Here is a 24,580-nt window from a genome sequence, read left to right on the forward strand (position 1 = left end):
CATCGGGGGGTGGCTGGGCAGAAAGTATCCAATCAATGGCCCAGTCTAAGCAAAAGCAGTGAAAGAAAGGATCTAGGCAATGCCAAGATACCACTGCACAAGGAAAAAACAAAAGGGAGGCATAACAGGGCCCCAAATAAGGGGCCTGAATTCAAGACACATGAGCAAGGTCCTCAAGCAGGTGTCCAGGGTCTCAAGCAAGGAGCCAGGCCTAGGAACAGGGAGCCCAATGCAAGAGTCTGGGCCAGGGGAGCATGAAAATGGACAGAGCTGGTGAGAGGGGAAGGAGGCAAGGGAAGGAACCGGTGGTTCATGGGAAGGAGCTGGTTGTGCAAAGGAAGGAGTTTCAAGGCCCAGGCCCAATGCAGGGTGTCAGTGTCTGGGAGCAGGGCATGGGCTGAGGGAGGCCAAATGCCCTATTCAAGGGGAAGCGCTACTTTTAACCAATGGAGCCCACAGAGCCAAGAGGCCAGGTCCAGTCTCCTGGCCTGGGTGAGTATCCTGGGAAGGGATCAGGAAAAGGGGCCTGGCAGGGACTACAGGATGGTTAAAGGAAAGCACAGCCTGAAGGGCCAGAGGAACACTGTGGATGGAATATGGGCCAGAATACAAGCAAGGATCCCAGGTTAGGGACCTAGAAGTGGGCCCATGCTAGAGGAGAGCAGGAAAGGGCTGGATTGGGGGTGGGCCTGCATTAGGGTACTACAGTACAGGGACTCCAAGGGGATCAGGGAAGCAGACCTAGAGAGAGGCCGCACACCAAGCTCAGGGAAACACTGAACAAGAAGGGCCACCAGAGTCTCAAGCAAGGAGCCACTCCAGGGAATGAAGAGCAAAGGGCTGGGGCAGGGGTCTCAGATAAGTGGACAAGGGTGGGTAGGGAAGGCTGGGGATCCAGAAGGGGGGAGGCAGGCTCCAAGCCCAGGACCACTGCCAGCTTTCTGGGTTCCAGGGGCAGGACCAAGGACCCAGGGAGAGCAAAGGCCACAAGCCAGGGGCAGGACTCTGTTACCTATAAGGCACACTGACACGAATGAGAATCCAGGGCCAGGGACTGGGCAAAGGTGGCTGGCAAGTGAAGGGGGCCAAGAGGAGGGTGACAGGAGGGCTCGATGTGAGGTCACAGTGGGTGTGGAGAGGGGCAAGAGCCAGGAATCAAGCAAGGAGTCCAGGCAAGGGACTGACCTGACCCAAGATGATGAGAGACCTAAGAATCAGGGGACAGCAGAAGGGAAAAGCAGAGAAGGGGAAGAAGGGATGATGCGAAGATGAGGAGACAGTGGTAAGGCAGGTGGCACAAGGAGCTCTGAGGGTAGCAAAGCAGGGGGCACAAGTAAGGGGCCCCCGTGTCCAACCCAACATGAAGAGACGCCAAGCAAAGCCACATGACACTATGCCACACAATGAATGAACACAGTCAGGGGCCCAGGCGAGGATGCAGGCTCTAAGAATGGAGCGCAAAGAGTCAGGGTTCTGGAGGGCTGAGGTAGGGGCAGCATGCAAGGGGAGAAGACAGGGGAGGGAAGGGAGGGGATCTAGCAGATCAAGGTTTGAACAAGGCCCACGTCCACTGCCAGGTATCAGGGTTTGGGCACCCAAAGTGGCCCAGGTGAGTGGCTGGGCTCTGTTTCCCATAGGAGCCTTCAGGGCACAGAGGCCAGCCAATTCCACTGATATGGTTCCTATACCTCCCTGCCAGTGTAGAGGGGACTTGCCCCTCCAGTCAGGAGACACCTCCCATGTGAGTGTCCTGGGAGCTCTTATATGGCACCAGCTAAAGTAGAGCGGATCTGGCACTCCAGTTGGGAGAACACTCGCACCTGTCTGCTGGGGTGAGCTTCTATACCACCAAAGCCAGGGTAGAGGGGACTTGCCCCTCCAGGCGGGAGACTCCTCCCATCTGAGTGTCTGAGGAAGCTTGTATCCCTGCACAGCTAGGGAAGAAGTGATTCGCCCCTCCAGGCAGGATACACCACCCATCTGGGTATCAGGGGGAGCTCTTATACCTACATAGCCAGGGTAGAGGGGACATGCCCCTCTAGGGGAGAGACCCCCTCCACCTGGGTGTCCAGGGAAGCTAGTATACTGTCACAGCCAGGGTAGAGGGGACTCACCGCTTCAGGTGGGAGACCAACAACCTGTGTGTGGGTGGGGGAGCTCATATATGACTGTAGCCATGGTAGTGGGGACTCGCCCCTCCAGGGAGGAGGCCCCTCCCAACTGGGTATACAGGGGAACTTTATAACACCTTAGCCAGGGTAGAGGGGATTCACCCCTCCAGGCGAAATACTTCTCCCACCTGGGTGTCAGGAGAGGTCATATACCACAGCAGCCAGGGTAGAGAGTGCTTGCCCTCCAGGCGGGAGACCCCTCCCACCAGCATGTCACAGGTAGCTCATATATTGTAGCAGCCAGGGTAGAGGGGACTCGCCCCTTCAGTTGGGAGAACCCTCCCATCTGGTTGAGGGGGGAGCTGGTATAACACAGCAGCCAGAATATAGGGGACTCACCCCTCCAAGCAGGAGACCCCTCCCACCTGGGTCCCTGGGAGAGCTGGTCCATCCCCTCAGCCAGGTAGATTGGACTCGCCCCTCAAGGTGGTAGTTCCCTCTCACCTGGGTGGATATGTACCCCAGCATATATACCTCAGCAGTAGGGTAGAGGCAACTGGAACCTCCAGGTGAGAGACACCTCCCAACTGGGAATGGAGGTAACTCCTATACTGCCTCAGCCAGGGTAGAGGCTAAGGCAGTATAGGCTGAAGACCTTTCCCACAGGGATGTCTGGCAAGGAAGTGTTCATATACAGTTGCAGCTGGGGTAGCAGCGACTCCCCCATCCAGGCGGGTGATGCCTCCCTCCTGAGGGTAGGTAGGGGCTCTTATACCCCTGCAGCCAGGGTTGAGGGGACTCACCCCTACAGGCGGGAGACCCTCCCACAGTGTATGGGGGGGGGGAGATCCTATATCTTTGCAGTTAGGGTAAAGCAGACTTGCCCCTCCTGGGGGAAGATCCCTCCTACCTGGGTGTAGTGGGGGGATCTCTAATACCCCTGCAGCCTGGGTATTGGTTATTCCCCCATCCAGGAAGGAGACTCCTCCCACCTGGGTATAGGGGGGAGCTCTTATACCACAGCGGCCATAGTAGAAGGTACTTTTCCCTTCAGGGAGGGGGAGACCCCTTTCACCTGGGTGTCGGGGGAACTCGTAAATAGCAGCAGCCAGGGAAGACTGGACTCCAACTTCCAGGTTGGTGACCCCTCCTACTTGGGTGTCAAGGAAGCTCTGACACTGCCACAGGAGGTGTAGAGGGAACTCTACCCTCCAGACGGGAGACCCCTTCCACCTGGGTGTCCTGGGGAGCTCCTATACTGCTGCATCAAGGTAGAGAGGACTCTAGCCTCCTGGCAGGAGACTCCTCCCAATGGGGCTTCAGGGGATTTCCTATACCAAAGTAGCCAGGTTACAGGGGACTCCCACGTCTAGCCCAGAGACCTCCTCCCATCTGCATATCAGGCGGACTTCCTCTACCATTGAAGCAAGGGTAGAGCAGACTTGCCCTTCCAAGGGGTGACCCCTCCCACATGGGTGTCTGGGTAAACTCTTATACCTCAGTAGCCAGGGTAGATGGGACTTGCCCCTTCAATCGGGAGACCACTCCCACTTGGGTGTCCAGGGGATCTTGATCACTGCAGCAGCCAGGGTAGAGGGGACTTGCCCCTACAGGTGGGAGACCCCTCCCACCTGGGTGTTGGGGGGGAACTCCTATCCACAGCAGGGTAGAGGGAACACCCCCCTTCAGGCGGAAGTACCTCCCACCTGGGTGTACCAGGAGCTCTTATATGGCCAGAGCTAAAGTACAGAGGACTCTCTCATCCAGGCGGAATACCCCTCCCACATGGGTGTCAGGTGGAACTCATATACCCCAGCAGCCCGGGTAGAGGTGCCTGGAACCTCCAGTTGACAGACACCTTCCACCTGATAATGGGGGTAACTCCTATATCGCCTTAGCTAGGGTAGAGGGGACTCGCCCCTCCAGGAAGAAGACCCATCCCACATGGGTTTCTGGCGATGTGGGTTTCCTATACAGCTTCAAATGTGGTAGCAGCAACTCGCCCCTCAGGGCGGGGGACCTCTCCCTCCTGGTGGTATGAGGGGGCTCTTATACCCTAGCAACCATGGTTGAGGGCGAGAGACCCTTCCACCTGAGTGGTGGGGGGCAGCTCGTATACCGCTGCAGCCAGGATAGTGGAGATTTGCCCCTCCATAAGGGAGACCCATCCCACCTGGGTGTCTGGGAGAACTTGTATACTACCACAGCCAGGGTAGAGGGGACTCATTGCTCCTATATCGCCTTAGCCAGGGTAGAGGGGACTCGCCCCTCCAGGAAGACCCCTCCCACCTGAGTGGAGGGGGGAGCTCCTATACCACTGCATCAGGGTAGAGGGTACTCCCCTCTCCAGGCTGGAGACCCTCCCACCTGCGTGTCAGGGGGAGATCCTTTACCATTGCAGCCAGGGTATGTGGGACTTGCCCCTCCAGGTGAGAGCCCCATTCAACCTGGGTGTCAGGGAAAGCTAGTATACTACTGCAGCTAGGGTAGAGGGGACTTGCCACTTCAGGCAGGAGACCCTTCCCATCTGGGTATGTAGGGTGATCTCTTATATCACAGCACCCAGAAGAGAGGGGACTCGCCCTTCCAGGCAGGAGACCCCTCCCTCCTGGGTTTTGCAGGTAGCTGGTACACCCTCTCAGCCAGTGTAGAGTGGAGTCATCTCTCCAGGCTGAGGACCCTTCCCACCTGGGTGTTGGGGGAGCTCCTATATCGCTGCAGTTAGGGAGAGGTGAATCGCCCCTCCAGGGGTGAGACCCTCCCACCTGTGTGTCCAGAGGCCCTCTAGTACTGCAGCAGACAGGTATCCGGAACTTGCCCTCTCACCTGGGTGTCGGAAGGAGTTCCTATACCACCCCAGCCAGAATAGACGGTACTCGGCCCTCCATGCTGGAGAACCCTCCCACCTGGGTGTCTGGGGGAACTTATACACTGCCAAAGCCAGGGTAGAGGGGACTCACCCCTCTAGTTTGGAGACCCCTCCCACCTTGGTGTCAGGGGGAGCTCCTATACTACCACTGCCAGGGTAGAGTGGTCTCGCTCCTGCAGTGGGAAGACCCCTGCCATGTGGGTCTCTTTTGGAGCTTATGTGCAGCTTGAGCCATGGTATATGGAACACGATCCTCCAGGCAAGGGAAACCTTGCACCTATTTGTCAAGGGAGCTAATATACCCCGACAGCCATGTTAGAGGCGAGTCACCCATCCAGGCAGCAGACCCCTGCCAACTGTGAATCAGAGAGAACTGGTGTACCACCACAGCCAGGATACAGTGGACTCTCCCCTCCAGGTGGGAGACTCCACTCACCTGGGTGTCCTGGGGTGGGGGCGCCTATATCACTCCAGCCAGGGTAGCAGGAATTTGCCCCTCCATGGGAGAGAAAACTACCACTTGGGTTTGGGGGAGCTCCTATACTTTTACATCCAGGGTAGAGGGGAATCACCCCTAGAGTGGGGAGATCTCTCCCACCATGGTGTTTCGGGAAGCTTCTATACTACCAGAGCCAGGGTAGAGACGTTTTTACTGCAGGTGGGAGACACCTCCCACCTGGTTTCCAGGGAGTTCTTATAGGGCCCCAGCCAAAGTAGAGGGACTCCCCCTTCCAGGCAGGAGACCCCTCCCACCTGGATGTCAAGGGGAGCTCGTATACCACCACAGCTAGGGTAGAAGGGACTTGCCCCTTCATGTGGAAGACTCCTCCCAAGTAGGTTTCCTGGGGAGCTCCTATACCACTGCAGCCACCATAGAGGAAACTCGACTATCCAGGCTGGAGAGCCCTACCAGCTGTGTGTCCTGGGGGGCTCCTCTATGGCTGAAGCCAAGGTACTGGGGACTCGCCCTTCCAGTCAAGATACCCCTCCCACCTTGGTGTCAGAGGGAGCTCCTGTACCACTGCAGCTAGGGTAGAGGGGACTTTGCCCTCTAGGTGGGAGACACCTCCCACCTGGGTGTCCTGGGGAGCTCATACAGAGCCATAGCCAGGATACAGAGGACTTGCCCCTCCAGTCAGGAAACCCCTCCCACCTGGGTGTCCTGTGGGAGCTTGTACACTCCTGCAGCCAGAGCGGACTTGCCCCTCCAGGCAGGAGACCCTTCCCACCTGGGTGACAGAGGGAGCTCTTATACTGACAATGCCATGGTAGATGTGACTCTCCCATCCAGGCGGAAGACCCCGTCCACCCTGAGTGTCCTGGGGAGCTCCTCTTCAGCTGAAGCCAAGGTACTGGGGACTTGGCCTTCCAATTGAGATACCCACCTCGGTGTAGGGGGGGAGCTCCTTTACCGTCCCAGCCAGCGTAGAGGACTCACCAGTCTAGGCGGGAGACCCCTCCCATCTGGGTGTCAGAGGGGGCTTGTATACCATGGCAGACAGTGTAGCAGGGACTCTCCCTTTCAGAGGAGAGACCCTTCTCCTCCTGGGTGTCTGGGAGAGCTCATACATCACCGCATCCAGGGTAAAGGGGTCTCACCACAGAAGGCAGGAGAACCCTCCCACCTGCATGTCAGGGGAAGCTTGTATGCTGCTGCATCCAGGGTAGAGCATACTCGCCCCTCCAGGTGGAGGAATCCTTTCACATGGGTGTCATGTGGAGCTCATATGTCGACAAAGCCAAGTAGAAGGAACTTGCCCCTCTAGGTGGGGGACCCATCCCACGTGGGAGTCATGGGAGCTCATATACCCCAGCAACCATGATAGAGGCAACATGCCTCTCCAGGTGCGAGACTGCTCCCACCTGTGTGTGTGTTGTGGGGGGGGGGGGGGCTCCTATACTGCTGCAGCGAGGGTAGCATGGACTTGCCCCTCCAGGAGAGAGACTTCTCCCACCTGGGTGTTGGGGGAGCTCCTTTTCCTCCACAGCCAGGGTAGAGAGGACTTGCCCTTCCAGTCAGGAGACCCCTCGCACCTGGGTGACAAGGGGTGCTCCAATACTGCATCAACCAGGGTAAATAAAAATTGCTCCAATAGGCGGGAGACCTCTCCCAGCAGGGTGTGTGGGGGAGCTCCTGTACTGCAACAGCCAGGGTAGAGGGGTTTGCCTCTGAAGGCAGAATACCCCTCCCACCTGGGTGTCCAGGGAGCACTTATAGGGCACCAGCCAAAGCAGAGGAGACTTTTCCTTCCAGGTGAGAGAGTGCTCCTACCTGGGTATCAGGGGAAGCTCCAATTCTGCTTTAGCCAGGGTAAAGGGGACTCGCGCCTTCAGGCAAGAGAACCCTCTAACCTGGGTGTGGGGGAAGCTCCTATAACTTGCAGCCATGGTAGAGGGGACTCACCCATGCAGGTGAAAGACCCATCCCCCTGTGCCTTGGGGTGGTGCAAGCTTGTATACAGCCTTAGCCAGGGTAAAGGGGGCTTGCATTTTTATGTGGGAGACCCCTCCCACCTGGGTGTCAGGGGGAGCTCTTACACTGCCACAGCCAGGATAGAGGGATTTGCCTTTTCAGGTGGGAGGCTCCTCCATCCTGAGTGTTCCTGGAGGTCTTATAGAGAACCAGCCAGGGTAGAGGACTCTGGACTCCAGTGGGAGACCTCTCACACCTAAGTGTAGGGGCAGAGCTTGCATACTACCTTATCCAGAGCAGAGGTTACTTGCCCCTCCAGGCGAATGTCCCCTCCCACCTGGGTGTCTTGGAGAGCATGTATACAGCAGCAGACAGGGTAGAGGGGAATTCCCCCTCCAGCCACGACACGCCTCCCACTGAAGTTTCAGGGGAGCTCCTTTACTGCCATAGCCAGTGTAGAGTGGATTCACCTCTCCAAGCTGGAGACCTCTCCCACCAAGATGTAGGGTGGCAGAGGAGGGCTCGTATTCCACCCAAGCCAGGGTAGAAGAGACTCGCCACTCCATGAGAGAGACCCCTCTGACATGGGTGTCTGGGGGCAGCTTGTACTCCCCCAAATCCAGGATAGAGGGGACTCACCACTCTAGGCAGGACACCACTCCCGCCTGGGTGTTCATGGGAGCTTGTACACCACTGCAGCCAAAGTAGAGCAGACTTTCCCCTCCAAGCACGAGACCCATCCCTCCAGAGTATCTGGGGGAGCTCCTATATTGTGGCAACCATGGTACAGGTGCTCACTCCTCCAGGCAAGAGACACCTCCCACCTGGGTATGGGGTGGGGCTCATATACACAACACCCAGGGTAGAGTATACTCGCTCCTCCAGGCGGGAGACCCCTCTCACCTGGGTATCTGAGGGGTGCTCTTACACTGCTGAAGCCAAGATAGAGTGGACTCGCCCATCCAGGTGGGAGACCTCTCCCACCTGGTGTCACAGGAAGCTTGTATACCACCTTAGCCAGGGTAGAGCTGGCTTGTCCCTCCAGAAGGGAGATCTCTCCCACCTGGGTGTCAGGGAAAGCTCCTATGCCAGAGCAGCCAGGGTACCAGGGACTTGCCCATCCAGGTGGAGACCCCTCCCACCTGGGTGTCACAGGGCCTTCTGGGGAGGGAGGACTCGCCCCTCAAGCCAGGAGACCCACTCCTCAAGGCTGGAGACCCCACCCACATGGTTTTCCTGGGGAGCTCCAATACTGGTGAAGCATGGTAGAGTGGATTCTAGCCTCTTGGTGCGAGACTCCTCTCAATTGGGTGACAGGGGAGCTCCTATACCACAGCAGCCAGGGTACAGGGGACTCGCCCCACCAGGCAAGAGACACATCTTACCAGTTTTTCAGGGGTAGCTCTTCTACCACTCAGCCAGGGTAGAGAGGACATGCCCCTCCAGATGGGTGACCCCTCCCATCTAGATGTTGGTTGGGGGTTCTCATATACCTCTGCAGTGAGGGTAGAGGGGATTCACCTCTCCAGTCCATAGACCCTCCCACCTGGGTGTTGGAGGGAGCTCCTATACTGTCACAGCCAGTGTAGAGGGAACTTATGCCTCCAGGCGAGAGAACCCTCCCACCTGGCTGTCAGGGAAACCTAGTATACCACTTCAGCCAGGGAAAAGGGGACTCCCCCCTTAAGTAGGGAGACCCCTCCCACCTGCATGTCACAGGGAGCTTTTAGACCATCTTAGCCAGGGTACAGATGAATTTGCACCTCCAGGCAGGAGATCCATCCTTCATGGGTGTCCAGGTTCTTGTATACTGCATTAGCCATGGTGGAGGGTACTAGCTCCTCAAGGCAGGATACCCCTACCTTGTTGCTATGAGGGGGAGCTATATATCACTGCAGCCAGGAGAGAGGGGACTCGCACCACTAGGCGGGAGACCCCTAAAACCTGCTTGTCAGAGGAGATCATATACCGCAGAAGTAGGGGAAAAGGGGACTCACCACTCCTGGCAGGAGAATCCTCCCACCTGTGTATGTGGGGGGAGCTCTTATACCATTACAGACAGGGTAGTGGGAACTCGCTTCTCCACCTGGGTGTCCTGGGGAGCTTGTATATCACCTTAGCCAGGATAAAGAGGACTCACCACTCTAGGAGGGAGAACCCTCCCACCAGGGTGTCAGGGAGGAGCTCCTATAGCATGGAAGCCAGAGTAAAGTGTATATACCACTCCAGGCAAGAGACACATCCCACCTTGGTGTTAAAAGGGAGCTGTTATAATGCTGCAGCCAGGGTACAGGGACTCAGCCTTTCAAGCTGGAGACCCTTCTCACCTGGGTGACAGGGTTGGGGAGCCATTATACCACTGCAGCCAGGGTAGTGGGGACTCGCCCCTCCAGACAGGAAACTCCTCCCACTTGCAGGGAGCTTGTATACCACCTTAAAGAGGGTACAGAAGATTTGCCTCTCCAGGCAAGAGAAAACTCCCTCCAGGGTGTAAGGGAGAGCTCTTATACCAAAGCAGCCAAGGTAGAGAGGAATCGCCCCTCCAGGTGGAAGACCACTCCCAACAAGGTGTCCAGTGCTGGGGGGGGGTCTCCTATACAGCCCTGACCAGGATAGAGAGCACTTGCCCCTCCAGGAAGGAGACCCCTCCCACCTGGGTGTTTCAAGAAACTTGTATATAAAGTTATCCAGGGTAGAGGCGACTGGGGGTGCAAATTCCCCCTACCCTGGCTGTCGTGGTATACAAGCTCCCCTTGAAACCCAGGTGGGTGGGGTCTCCCACCTGGAGGGGAGAGTCACCTCTACCTTGGCTGTGCCTGTTTTGAGTTCACCCAACACCCAGGTGTGAGGGGTCTCCTGCCTATAGGGGCAAGTGCTCTCTATCCTGGCTGCAACAGTGTAGGAGATCCCCCCAAAACCCAGGTGGGAGGGGTCTTCCATCTGGAAAGATGAGTCCACTCTCTCCTGGCCATGGTGGTACATGCAGAGAAAGGGGAGTAAGGGGAACAAGAGGCGCAGGAAGACGAAGGATAATGGCCCAGATTCACTGCAGGGTGTCAGGATTGAGGAACAGGGCAAAGTCTGAAGGAGGCCAAAGCCCCTAGGCAAGGGGCACTGCTAAATTTTCCTAAAGGAAGACTGCAGGGCCAAACTTCACTGTTCCATCCTCTGGCTCTGGTGTGCATCCTAGAAAGGGCATCTGGAAAATGAGCCCAGCAGTGAGAAGAACAACAGGTGGGCCAAAGGAGGGCAAAGCGTGACATGCTGGAAAAAATGTGTTTGAGGGGTGCGAGTCAGGACCGCAAAAAGGAGCCCAGGCTAGGGACCTAGAGGAGGGCCCAGGCTAGGGGAATGCAGGTAAGGATGGGTTCAGGTAGGCTGGGGCTCCACTCGGGTTGTGAGATGCAGGGAAGTCAAGGATAGCAGGGAAGTGGCCCCAGTGAGGCCTGCAGTTCAATCCCAGGGAAGCACAGTGCAATAAGAACCCTCAGAGGTTCAAGAGAGTAGCCAGTTCAGGGAATGGAGATCCAAGGTCTAGCATTGGGGCAGGGTTCTCCGGACAGTGGATAGGGCTGGGGAGGGAATCCAGGGGATCCAGCAGGCAAGAGGCAGACTTGAGGCCCAGCACCACTGCAAGGTGTCAGGGTTCCTGGTGCTTCCCCAAGGGCCTAGGGAGAGCAAGTAGTCCAGTCGAGGGTCAGGGTTCTGTTTCCCATAAGGTGCCCTGGCCCAGATGAGGATCAAGGGCCAGGGACCAGGCCAAAGGGCCTGCAACAGACGGGGTCCAGGAGGAGTGGGATGTGAGAGCAGAGTGGGGGGTCATGGCAGATGCATAGAGGGGCAAGATTCAGGGCCCAATCAAAGAGCTCATTTAAGAGACCAACCCCTCCCAAAGGTATGAGGGAACCAATTAGCAGCAGGCCCCTTCCCCAGGGAAAAAACACTAGGGGAAGGATAGATAGGATCAGCGCTAGGATGAAGAGACTGAGGGCTGCACAAAGGGCACAGAGGGGAGTGAACCTTGTGGTTAAAACTAGGGTGCCCAGGTCAGACACAACAGGAAGAGACACCACAGAAAGCAATGCAACCTGAGTAATGCAGTAAGGAGCTCAGGCTGGCAGCCAGGCCAGGGGACTGTAGGGTGAAGGATCAGGGTGAGGAAGGGCTGGGTTATCTTAGGGACAGCTTTCAAGGCTAGAGGGCAGGAAAAGGATCAGAGGGGATTGACCAGGACAAGGTCATCACTAGGCCTAAGTCCTCTGCCAGTTTGCAAGTTTGGGAAGCAAAAGGAGCCCAGGGAGTAGCAGGTCTGTGTTGCCCTTAGGGATCCTTCTGGGCCCAGAGGCCAGCCAAATTCACTCCTCTGCCCCAGGTGAGTAGATCCTCAGAGGGAGACCAGAACCAAAGAAAGGATACCTTTGATCAGGGATTGAGGAGGGGGTGTCGGTGGGGAGCCAACAACCATTGGAGGATAACAGGTTAGGGAGAAGCAGGGGGAGGGCAGCATACTGGCAATGACAAAATACCGCAGTACAAGGGGAAAGGAGGGGAGGAAAAAGAGGTTGACCAAGCAAGGGGCCTGAAATCAAGGGACAGGGACTGGGTCCTCAAAAAGGGTGACCAAGGCCTCCAGCAAGGAGCCAGGATGAAGAATGGGTAGCCAAGTGCCAGGACCCTGTCGTGGGTCCTATGAAAACAGACAGAGCTGGGGAGGGGATAAAGGGGAGGGATGGTAGTGGGTTGCACAGGGAGAGGAGGGATCAAGGCGCAGATTCACTGCTGGGTGTCAGGATCCAGGGGCAAGTCCTGGGCAGAGAGAATCCAAAGTCCCAGGCAAGGACCATTGCTATGTTTTCCCTAAGGGAGCCCACAGGGCCAAACACCCAGTTCCAATCCCATCGACGAGGTGAGCATCATGGAAAAGGGATCATGAAAACGGGCCCAGCAGGGAAAGGATAAATAGGAGGAATGTAGGAAGATACAGTGTGAATGATCAGAGGAAGGGTGTTGATGGGCATGCAGGCCAGGACTCCGGAAAGGAGCCCAGGCTAGGCACCAACAGGAGGACTCAGGCAAGGAAAGGGCAGGTAAGGGCAGGGCTGGGCAGGCTGGTGACAATATGGTTCTGATGTTCAAGTAGGCCAAGGGGAGTAGGGTACTGGCCCCAGTGAAGCCAGTAATCCAAGCCCAGGGAAGCACGGAGCAAGAAGGGCCCCTAGAGTCTCAAGCGAGGAAGCAGATCAGGGAACAGAGAGCCAAGGGCCAGGCCTTGGTTAGTGGGCTCAGGAAAATGGACAAGATTTGTGAAGGAAGACAGGGATCCAGCAGGGGTCAGTCAGGCTCCAGTCCCAGGGCCACCTCCAGGTTTCAGGTTTCCTGATGCCAGACAAAACACCCAGGGAGAGCAAGGAACCCAGTCCAGAGGCAGTGCATTAATTCCCATAAGGCAGCCTGGATCAGACGAGAATCTACAGCCAGGGTCCTGGAAAAGTTGGTCAGAAAAGGAAGGGGGCCAAAAGGAAGGCAATGGGAGGGAAATACAGGGGGTTAGAGTGGGTGCTCATAGGGGTGAGACCCAGGACCCACGCCAGGCGCCTAGGAAAGGGACCCACCAGATCATTGGAGATGTGTGACACAAGGAGCAGGAGACCTATGAGCGCCAGAAAAAAAGTGTGAGTCGAAAAGGAGGAAGGGGCTGTGTGAGGACTAGGAGAAGCCAAGGCGCACTTATGGGAGCCCGCAGGTGAGCCCAAACAAGGGGATCACAGGTCAGACCAAACATGAAGTGACTCTTTGCTAGGCCAAGGGCCATGAGGAAAGTGGTCAAGGGGTAAGGTGAATGCCCAGACCCAGAGACCTAAGCACAAAGGGTCAGGGTTAAGGAGAGATGGGATGCAATAGTGGCAGCATACAAGGCCAGAGGGCAGAGGAAAGAAGGAAGGGGATCGTTCCAGGCTGGGTTGGATCAAGTCCATCTTAACTGCCAGGCCTCAAGGTTCAAGCAGTAAGGAGGACTCAGGCAAATAGCAGGGCTGTGTTTCCAATTGGGAGTACTCAAGGCACAGAGGCGAGCCAATTCTGCTTCTCTGCGCCCGGTGATTATATCCTCAGAGAGGGACCTGAATGAAAGGAGGGGCCAAAGAGAGTACTGTTAAGGGATACCTGGTGTGTGGAAGTGGTGGGCGGGTCAGGCTGCCAGGACCCATTGGAGCAGCATAGGCTAGGGAGAAGCAGGGGGAAAAGAGGGTGCATGCAGTGCTAGGATACGACAGCATGAAGAGATCAGATGGGAGGTGAGTAGGGGCCAGCAACAGGGGCATGAAACAAAAGGAGAGATAAAGCATCCTCAAGAAGAGTAGCCAGGGTATCATGCAAGGTGCCAGGCCCATAAATGGAAAGCCAATTGCTAGCACCTGGGCCTGGGTGAATGAAAAGAAAAATGGAGGGGGAACAATGGGAGGGGAAAAAGTGGAGTGGGTAGCACAGGGGGAGAAGGGCTCAAGGCCCAGGTGCACTGTAGGGTGTCAGGAGTCAGGAGCAGTGCCAAGGCTGAGTGAAGCCAAAGGGCCCAGGCAAGGGGCAGTGGTACATTTTCCAAAGAGAACCCCAGGGCCAAGAGGCCAGGTCAAGTATCCTGGCCCAGGTGAGCATCCTGGGTAGGAGATCAGGAAAGCGGGTGTGGCAGAGACAGGAAGAACAGGAGGGCCAAATTAGGGCACAGCCTGAAGGGCTGCTGGAGGAGTGTGGGTGGAGTGGGGGGAATGACCACAGCGAGGAACCCAGGCAGGGGACCTATAGGAGGGCCCAGGCAAGGGGAGAGTATGGAACGCCAGCACAGGAATTTGGGCCTGTCCTAGGGCTCTGTAGTCCAGGGAAGCCAAGGGGAGCAAGGAACCGGCCCCAGCGATGGGCCCACAGACAATGCCAAGAAAAGCAGTGAGCAAGACGGGCCATAAGAGGTTCCAGCGAGGAGCCAGGCCAGGGAACTGAGAACCAATTGCCATACCTTGGGCAGGGGTATCAGGACACTGGACAAGATTTGGGAGGGAAGGCAGGGTATCCATCAAGGGGCAGTCAGGCTCCAGGCACAGTGCCACCTCTAAGTTTCAGGGTTCCTGGTGCAGGACCAAGCACTCAGGGAGAGCAGGGAACCCAGGTGAGGGACAGGGCATTGTTTCCCATAAGGCGTACTGGATCAGATAAAATCTAAGGCCAGGGTCCTGGCAAAGGAGGTGGCCAGAAGGAGTGCGAAGGGAGGACACGGCAGAGGGTCAGGGTGGGTGCACATAGAGGTGAGACCCAGGACCAAGCCAGGCGCCCAGGCAAGAGACCCACCAAATCAATGGTGATGGGGGACCCAAGGAGCAGGAGACCTGCAAGCACCAGTAAAAAGCACCAGGTGTAGGAGAGGAAGGGGTTGTGTGAGGACCAGGAGAAGCCATGTGGCACCTAGGGGAGCCCACTAGTGGGACCAAGCAAGGGGCTACCAGGTCAGAATCAACAGGAAGAGATTCCTTGCTATGCCAAGGGCCATGAGGAATGTTGTCAGGGGCTCAGGTGAAGGCCCAGGCCTAAGGACTAGAGGGCAAAGGTCAGAGTTAGGGAGGGCTGGGTTGTGGTAAGGGCAGCATTCAAGGCAAGAGGGCAGAGGTGAAAAGGTAGGGGATTGCTCAGGGCTGGGTTGGAACAACTCCATGTTAACTGCCATGCCTCCAGGTTCATACAGTGATGAGACTCAATCAAGTGTCAGGGCTATGTTTCCCATAGGGAGCATTTAGCGTGTAGAGGTGAGTCAGTTCCGCTCCTCTGCCCTTGGTGAGGAGATTCTCAGAGAGGGACCTGGACAAAAGGAGTGGCCAAATGTGTAGTGTGAGGGGAAACCTGGTGTGCAGAAGTGGGGGGTCTGGCTGCCAGGACCCCTTCAATTAGCATAGGCTAGGGAGAATCAAGGGGAGCGAGCAGAGGGTCTGGGAAGTGCCAGTATACCACAGCCTGAGAGAATCAGAGGGGAGGCAAAGGAGAGGGTTGGAAAAAGGGGCCTGAAATCAAGGGACAGGGACTAGGTCCTCACGAGGTGCAGCCATGGCCTCAAGAATGGAGCCAAACCCAATAATGGGGAGCCAAGTGCTTTCACCTGGGTCTGGGTGAATGAAAAAGGACGTGGTTATCTGTGGGAGCTCTTATACCTCTGCAGCCTGGGTAGAGTAGACTGGCTTCTCCAGGCAAGAGACCCCTCACACCTTGGTGTCCAGGCTAGCTTGCATTCTACCTCAGCCCACTACAGTCATGAGATACCTTCCACCTGGGTGCCCAGTGGGAGGGTGGCATCCTGTACAACTGCAACTTGGATCAGGGACTCGCCTCTCCAGGCAGAATACCCCTTTCATCTGGGTTTCAGGGAGAGCTCATATGGAGGCGCCAGCCAGAGTAGCAGGGATTCGCCCCTCTAAGCAAGAGACCCCTCACAATTGGGTTTGTACTGGGGGCTCCTATACAGCTGTAGCCAGGGTAGCATGGACTCACTCTCTCCAGGCATGAGACCCCTTTCACCTGGGAGTCTGGGAGAACTTGTATACCTCCACAGGCAGAGTACAGGGGATTCACCCCTCCAGGCAGGAGACACCTCCCAACTGTGTGTCTAGGGAGCAAGTACACTGCCCCAACCAGGGTAGAGGGGACTCGTGCCTCCAGGCAGGAGAACCCTCCCATCTGATTGTTGTGGGGATCTTGTATACTGCTGCAGCCAGGCTAGGGGGGACTCACCTCTCCAGGCAAAGACCCCTCCAACCTGGGTGTGGAAGGGAGCTCATGTACCACTGAAGCCAGGGTAGCGGGCACTCGCCCTGCCAGGCTGGTGACCCCTATCACCTGGGTGTCTGGGGGAGGCTCTTACACTGCCAATTCAGGTTAGTAGAATCTTGCCCCTCCAGGCAAGAGACCCCTCCCACCTGGGTGTCAGGGGAACTCCTATACCACTGCAGCCAGGTAAGAGGAGTCTGGAACCTACAGTCCACAAACCCCTCCCACCTGGGTGACTGGGGGAACTCCTATAACTCCCAGCCAGGGTAGGGGGGACTTGCTCCTCCAGTTGGGAGACGCCTCCCAATTGGGTGTCCTGGGAGCTCTTTTATGTCACCTACTAAAGTAGAAGCGACTCATCCCTCTAGGTGGGAGACCCCTCTGACCTCGGTGCGGGGGTCTTGTATACTTAGTATACCACCAAAGCCAGGGTAGAGGGGACTTGCCCCTCCAGTCAGGATACCCAACTGTGTGTCTGGGGAAGCTTGTGTACCTGCACTGCTAGTGTAGAGGGGATTCCCTGCTCTAGGCAGGATACCCTTCCTACCAGGGTGTCAGGGGGAATTCTTATCCTGCCACAGCCCTGGGAGAGGGGAATTTCCCTTCCAGGCAATAACCCCTCTCACCTCGGTGTCAGGGGGAGCTCATATACTGCCACAGCCAGAGTAGAGGTGACACGCCCCTCCAGGCGACAGACGCCTCCAACCTGGATGTCAGGTTAAGCTAGCATACTGTGCCAGCCAGGGTAGAGGGGACTCGCCTCTCCAGGTGGGAGACCCCACCCACGTGGGTGTGGGTGGAGGAGCTCATATACCATGGTAACCAGGGTAGGGGGGACTTGCCCCTCTAGGGAGGAGACCCCTCCCACCTGGGTGTACCTGGGAGCTTGTATAACACCTTATCTAGGGTAGAGGGGACTCGCCCCTCTAGGCAGGAGACACCTCCCACCTGGGTGTCAGGGGAGCTTATATACTACAGCACCCAGGGTAGAGGATTCTTGGCCCTCCAGGCAGGAGACCCCTCCCACCTAGGTGGCTGGGGAGCTCCTATACCACCGCAGGTGGGGTAGAGGGAAATCTACCCTCTGGATGGAAGACCCCTTTCATCTGGATGTTCTGGGGAGCTCCAATATTGCCACAGCAAGGGTAGAGGGAACATGCCCCTGCAGGCAGAAGACCTCTCAAACCAGGTTGTACTAGGAGCTCTTATATAGAAAGAGCTGAAATAGAGGGGACTAACTCTTCCAGTGGGAAAACCCCTCCCACCTGGGTGTCAGGGGAGCTTGTATACCACCACAGCCAGGGTAGAGGAGACTTGCCTGTCCATGTGCAAGACCACACTACTATTTGTGTGTACACGGGCACTTGTATACCACCTTAGCCAAGAGAAGACTTCCCCCTCCAGGCGGCAGAACTCTCCCATCTGGGTGTCTGAGAAAGATTGTATACCACATCAAGGGTACAGAGGACTCATTGCTCCAGGAGGGAGACCCCTCCCACCTGGGTGTCAGGGGAGCTCCTATAACACTGCACCCAGTGTAGAGGGGACTTGCCTCTCCAGTTGGGAATCCCCAAAACCAGGGTGTCAGGAGGAGCTCCTATACCGCCAGAGCCAGGGTAGAGGGGACTCGCTCCTCCAGGCGGAAGACCCTCCCACCTGGATGTAAGGGAAAGTCATATTCTGCTGTAGCCAGGGTAGAGTGGACACATTCCTCCAGGCGAGAGACCCCTCCCATCATGGTGCCAGGGCGAGCTTGTATTCCACCTTAGCCAGGGTAGCTGGGACTCGCCCCTCCAGGCGGGAGATCCATTTCACCTGGTTGTCAGTGGGAATTCTTATCCTGCAGCAGCCATTGTAGAGGACCCTCCATGCGGGAGACCCCACAAAGAACGAGACCACTCCTCCCTGTGTGTGTGGGGGTGGGAGCTCTAGTATCTCAAGAGCCAGGGTAGAGGGGACTAACCACTTCCAGTGGGAGGCACTTTCCATCTTGGTATGGGGGGAGCTCCTATACCACAGCAGCCAGAGTAGAGGGTACTCGCCCTCCTAGCAGGAGACCCCTCCCACCTGGGTCTCTGGGAAGCTGATAAACCCCTGCAGCCAAGGTACAGGTAAATAACCCTTCTAGGCTGGAGACCCCCCCAACCTGTATGTCAGGTGGAACTCCTTAACTGCTGCAGCCAGGGTAGAGGAGACTCACCCCTCCAAGCAGAAAACCCCTCCCACCTGGGTGTCAGGTGAAGCTCATATACCCCAGCCACCAGAGTAGAGGCAACTGGCACCTCCAGATGAGAGACACCTCCCACCTGGGAATGTGGGTAACTCCTATACTGCTTTAACCATGGTAGAGGGGACACACCCTTCATGCGGGAGACCCTTACCATCTTGGTATGTAACCAGGGTCTCTTATACCACAGCAGCCAGAATAGAGGCTTTTAAGCAGGAGACCCCTCCTACCTGGGTGTCAGGGGCTCTCCTATAACACTGCAGTATGGGTAGAGGGATCTCTATCCTCCAGACAGGAGACATCTTCCACCTGGGGAGCTCCTGTACCGCTGCAGAAGGGTAGAGGGGACTCAAGCCTTGTGGCTGGAGACTCCTCCCAATTGGGTGTCGGGGAGCTCCTATACCACAGCAGCTAGGGAGACACCTCTGACCTGGATGTCAGGGGGAAATCTGAAACCACTGTAGCCAGGATAGAGCGAACTTGCCATTCCAGTCGGGAGACCCATCCCACCTGGGTGTCTGAGTGAGCTACTATTCATCCACAACCACTGTAGAGGGGACTTGGACCTCCAATAGGGAGACCCCACCTTCCTGGGTGTTCAGGGGAGCTTGATTACTGCGTCAGCCCAGGGTAGAGAGGACTCGCCCCTATAGGCGAGAGACGCCTCCCACCTGGGTCTCTGTGGGAGCTCCTATACTGCCAAAGGGAAGATATCCCTGCAGGTGGAAGACCCCTCCCACCCGGGAGCTCTTATATGGCAAGAGTTAACTAGAGTTGACTTGCCCTTCCAGACGGGATACTCTTCCCACCTAGGTGTCTTGGAGAGCTTGTATACAGTCACAGTCAGGGTAGAGGGGACTCATTGCTACTGGCAGGAGACCCCTAAAACCTGGGTTTCTAGGGAAGCTAGTATACCCATGCCCCAGTGTAGAGGGGACTTGCCACTCAGTCAGGAGACACCATAACCTTGGTGTCGGGGAGTGCTTCTATAAGGCCAGAGCCAGGGGAGAGGGGATTAGACCCTCCAGAGGGAACATCCCATCCACCTGGTGGTCAGGGGAGTTCACATAATGCCACAAGTAGGGTAGTGGGAATTCGCCACTGGTTGTGGAGACCCCTCCCACCTGGATGTAAGGGGGGACCTCCAATACCACTGCAGCCAGGGTAGAGGGGACTCACCTCTCCAGTCCAGAGACCCTTCCACCTGGGTGTCAGGGGGAGATTCTTTACCAAAGCAGCCAGGCTGGTGGGGACTCCACCCTCCACCGATAGACCCATCCAACCTGGGTGTCAGAGAAAGCCAGTAAACCACAGCATCTAGGGTAGAGGTGACTTGACCCTCCAAGCAGGAGACCCCTCCAACCTGGTGTCTGGGAGAGCTAGTACATCCCCTCAGACAGGGTAGAGGGAAGTCACCACTCTAGGCAGGACACCCCTCCCATCTTGGTGTCTGGGGGAAGCTCCTTAACCACTGCACCCAGGGTAGAGTGGACTCGACCCTCCAGGTAGAAGACCCCTCCCACCTGGATTCAGGTGGAGCTCATATAGCCGAGCAGCCAGGGTAGAGGCAACTCGCACCTCCAGGCCAGAAACACCTCCTACCTGGGAAGGGGAGTAACTCCTATAACCCCTCTGCCTGGATAGAGGAGACTCACCTCTCCAGACAGAAGACCTCTCCCACCTGAGTATCTGGGGGAGTTAGTACACTGCTGCAGCCAGGGTAAAGAAGACTTGCCCTTCCAATAGGGATACCTCTCCCACCTTGGTATCTGGGTGAGCTCCTCTACATCTGCAGCAAAGATAGAGGGAGCTCACCCATCCAATCAGGAGACCCTTCCCACCTGGTGTGTGAGGGAGCTTGATTACTGCAGCAGCCTGTGTAGGGGGGATTCACCCATACAGGCGGGAGATGCCTCCAGTAGGGTGTTGGCGGGTGCTCCTATACTGCCACAGCAAGGGTAGAGGGAACACGCCCCTGCAGGCATAAAACCCCTCCCACCTGGGTGTACTGGGACCTCTCATATGGCAAGAGCTAAAGCAGAGAGGACTTGCCCTTCCGGGCGGGATATCCCTCCCACTTGGGTGTCAGGGAAGCTTGTATACAGCAAAAGTCAGGGTAGCAAAGATTCGCCTGTCCATGCAGAAGACCACTCCCACCTGTGTGTAGGGGGGCACTTGTATACCGCATTAGCCAAGGCAGAGAAGACTTGTTCCTCCAGGTGGGAGACCCTTCCCACCTGGGTTTCTGGGAGAGCTTGTATACCACCACAGCCAGGGTAGGGGGGACTCATTCTCCATGCGGGAAACCCCTCTCACCTGGGTGTCAGGGGGACCTCTTATTCCCCCACAGCCAGTTTAGAGGGAACTCGCCTCTCCAGTTGGGACACCCCATAAACTGGTTGTTGCAGGGACCTCTTATACCAGAACCAGGAGAGAGGGGAATCGACCTCCAGATAAGATCCCTTCCACCTGATTGTCAGGGCTGTACATATACTTCCATAGGCAGGGTAGAGGGGACTCACACTGGAGGAGGTAGACCTCTCCCACCTGGGTGTCAGGGGGAGCTCTTATATGCCCGCAGCCAGTGCAGAGGAGACTCGCCCCTCCATTCGGGTGACTCCATATCCTGGGTGTTTTGGAAGCTCCTATACAGCCAGAGCCAAGGGCGTGGGGAATCGACCCTCCAGGTGGAAGATCTCTTCCACTTGGTTGTCAGTGGAGTTCATATTTTTCCATAGAAAGGTAGAGGGTACATGCAACTGGATGCAGGACACCCCTCCCACATGGGTGTAGGGGGGATCTCCTAAACCACTGCAGCCAAGTTACAGGGGACTCGCCTCTCCAGGCTGGAGACTCTCCCGCCTGGGTGTCAGGGGGTGAGGCTTTACCAGTGCATCCAGGGTAGAGGTGACTCACCATCCAGGCAAGTGACACCTCCCTCCTGGGAAATCTAGTAAACCAATTCAGCCAGGATATAGAGGACTCACCCCTTCTAGTGGGAAACTCCTCCCATCTGGGTATGGGGGGGAGATCCTATAACACAGCATCCAGAATAGAAGGGACTCACCCCACCAATCAGGAGACCCCTCCCCTATGGGTGTGGGGGGAGCTCCTATATCTCCAAAGCCAGGGTGGAGGGGACTCACCCCTCCAGTCGGGAGACACCTAAAACCTGGGTGTCAGTGGGAGCTCCTATACCTCCAAAGGCAGGGTCAAGGGAACTCTACTCTCCAGGCAGGACACTCCTCCCAACTGGGTGTCAGGAGAGCTCCTGTACTGCAGCAGCTAGGTTAGAGAGGACTCGCCCCTCCAAGAGGGAGACTCCTTCCACCAGGGTGTCTCAGGGAGCTTGTATACCACCTTAACCAGGGTAGAGGTGACTTGCCCCTCCAGAAGGGAGAACCCTCCCACCTCATATACCACTGCAGCCAGTGTAGAGGGTACTTGCTGCAACAGGCAATAGACACCTCACACCAGGTTGTCAGGGGGAGGTTGTATATGCCACAGCCATGGTAGAGGAGACTCGCCACTCCAGGTGAAGACCCCCTCCCACCTGGGTGTCAAGGGGAGCTCATAGACCACCACAGCCAGCGTAGCAGGGAGTTGCCCCTCCAGGCGAGAGACCTTCCCACTTGGGTGTCATGGGAGCTCCTATACTGCTGCAGCCAGGTTAGAGGGGAGTAGCTCTTCCAGTCGGGAGACCCCTCCCACCTAGGTGTCTGGGGGAGCTCCTATACCTCCGCAGCCAGGGTAGAGGGGCCTCACTCTTCCAGTTGGGAGATGCCTCCCACATCATGGGTGTCCTGGGAGCTCTTATATGGCACCAGCCAAAGTGAGGGGACTTGCACCTCTGGGTGGGAGACCTCTCCCACCTGGGTGTCTGGGGAAGCTGTATACCTCCACAGCTATTTTAGAGGGGATTTGCTGCTCTAGGAGGGGTACTCTTTCTACCTGGGTGTCAAGGGGAGCTCTTATACTGCCACAGCCAGGGTAGAGGGGATTCATCCCTCCAGGTGGGATATCCCTTCCACCTGGGTGTCAGAGGGAGTTCTTATACTGCCACAACCAGCCAGGGTAGAGGGGACTTGAAGCTCCAGTCAGGAGACCCCGCCCACTGGTTGTGGGTGGGGGAGTTCATATAACACTGTAGTCAGGGTAGTGGGGACTCACCCCTCCAGGGAGGAGACTCATCCCAAATGGGTGTCAGGAGAAAGTTTTATAACACCTTAGCCAGGGTAGAGGAGACACGCCCCTCCAGGAGAAAGACTCCTACCACCAGGGTGTCAGGGGAGATCATATAGCACAGCAGCCAGGGTAGAGCATTCTTGCCCCTCCAGGTGGGAGTCAGTGGAAGCTCATATACTGCAGTCACCAGGTAGAGTGGACAGGTTCCTCCAGGCAAGAGACCCCTACCATCTGGTGTCAGGGCAAGCTTGTATTCTGCCTTAACCAGGGTAACCTGGACATGCCCCTCCAGGCACTAGACATCTTTCACATGGATTTCAGGGGGACCTCTTATTTCACCGCAACCATTGGAGATGGGAATCGGCCCTCAAGGCAAGAGACCCCACTCCACTTGGTGTTGGGGGAGCTCCTATATCTCCAGATTCAGGGTGGAGGTGACTTGCCCCTCCAGTTAGGAGACACCTCCTGCCTGGGTATCAATGGGAGCTCCTATACCATCACAGGTGTTGTCCATGGGACTCTACCTTCCAGGCGGGAGGCTCCTCCCACCTGGGTGTCAGCAGAGCTCTTATACTGCAGCAGCCAGGGTTGAGGGTACTCGCCCCTCCAGGTGGGAAACCCCTTTCACCTGGGTGTCTCAGGGAACTTGTATACCAGCTTAGCTATGGTAGAGGAGACTCACCCCTCCAGAGGGGAGACCCCTCTCACCTGGATATCCAGGGGAGCTCACATACCATTACAGCCAGAGTAGAGGTACTTGCCAAACCAGGTGAGAGACCCCTCCAACCAGGGTGTCGGGAGGAGGTTGTATACTGCCACAGCCAGGGTAGAGGGGACTTGCCTTTCCAGGCAGAATAACCCTCCCTCCTGGGTGTCAGGTAAAGCTATTATATCACCACAGCCAGGGTAGAGGGTATCTGCCCCTTCAGGCTGGAGACCCCTCTCATCTGGGTTGGGAAGGGGAGCTAGTATACTGCTCCAGCCAGGGTAGTGGGAACTCGCCCCTCTAGGCGGGAGACCCCTCCCATCTGTGATTCAGGGTAGCTCCTATACCGCTACAGCCAGGATAGAAGGGACTCGCCCCACTAGGCTGGTGACCACTCCCACTTGGATGTTAGGGAGAGCTTATATTCTGCGGCAGAAATGGTAGAGGGGACTTGCCCTTCCAGTTGGATGACTGCTCCCACCTTGGAATCAGGGGAGCTCATATGCTGCCACAGTCAGGATAGATGGAACTTGCTCCTCCAGGTGGGGGCCCCATCCCACCTGTATTTCTTTGGAAGTTTATACTCCACCACAGCAAGGATAGAGGGGACTCACCCCTTTTGGCGGGGAACCACTTCCACCTTGGTGTCCTGGTGAGCTCCTATACCACTGTAGGAAGGGTATAAGGGATTCTCCCCTCCAAGCGGGAGACTCCTCCCACCTCAGTGTCAGGGGAGCTCCTATACCACAGCAGCCAGGATAAAGGGGACTCAAGCCTTTACACAGGAGACCCCTCCGACCTGTGTGTCTGGGGGAACTATATGCCACCACAGCCAGATTAGAGGTGACTAGCCCCTCTAGGCAAAAGACCCCTCCTACCTGGGTGTCAGGTAAAGCTCACATACCTCAGCAGCCAGGGTAGAGGCGACTTGCACCTCCAGGCCTGAGACACCTCCCACTTGGGAAAGGGGGTAACTCCTATACTCCTTAGCCAGGGTAGAGGTGACTTGCCCCTCCAGGCGTGAGACCCCTTCCACCTGGGTTTCCGAGGGAATTCCTATACAACAGCAGGCAGTGTAGAGTGGACTCTACCCAGCAGGCTGGAGACTCCTCAAACCTGGTTGTCATGGTAACTCCTAAAGTGCAGTAGCCAGGGTCGAGGGGAATCGCCCATCTTGGCAAGAGACCGCTCCCATTTGGGTGACAGAGGGGGCTCTTATAAACCTGCAGCCAAAGTTGTGGGGATGAGCAACTCCAGGCAGGAGACACAT

The sequence above is a fragment of the Marmota flaviventris genome, chromosome 12 (genome assembly GCF_047511675.1).
Source record: "Marmota flaviventris isolate mMarFla1 chromosome 12, mMarFla1.hap1, whole genome shotgun sequence".
Classification (NCBI taxonomy): Eukaryota; Metazoa; Chordata; class Mammalia; order Rodentia; family Sciuridae; genus Marmota; species Marmota flaviventris.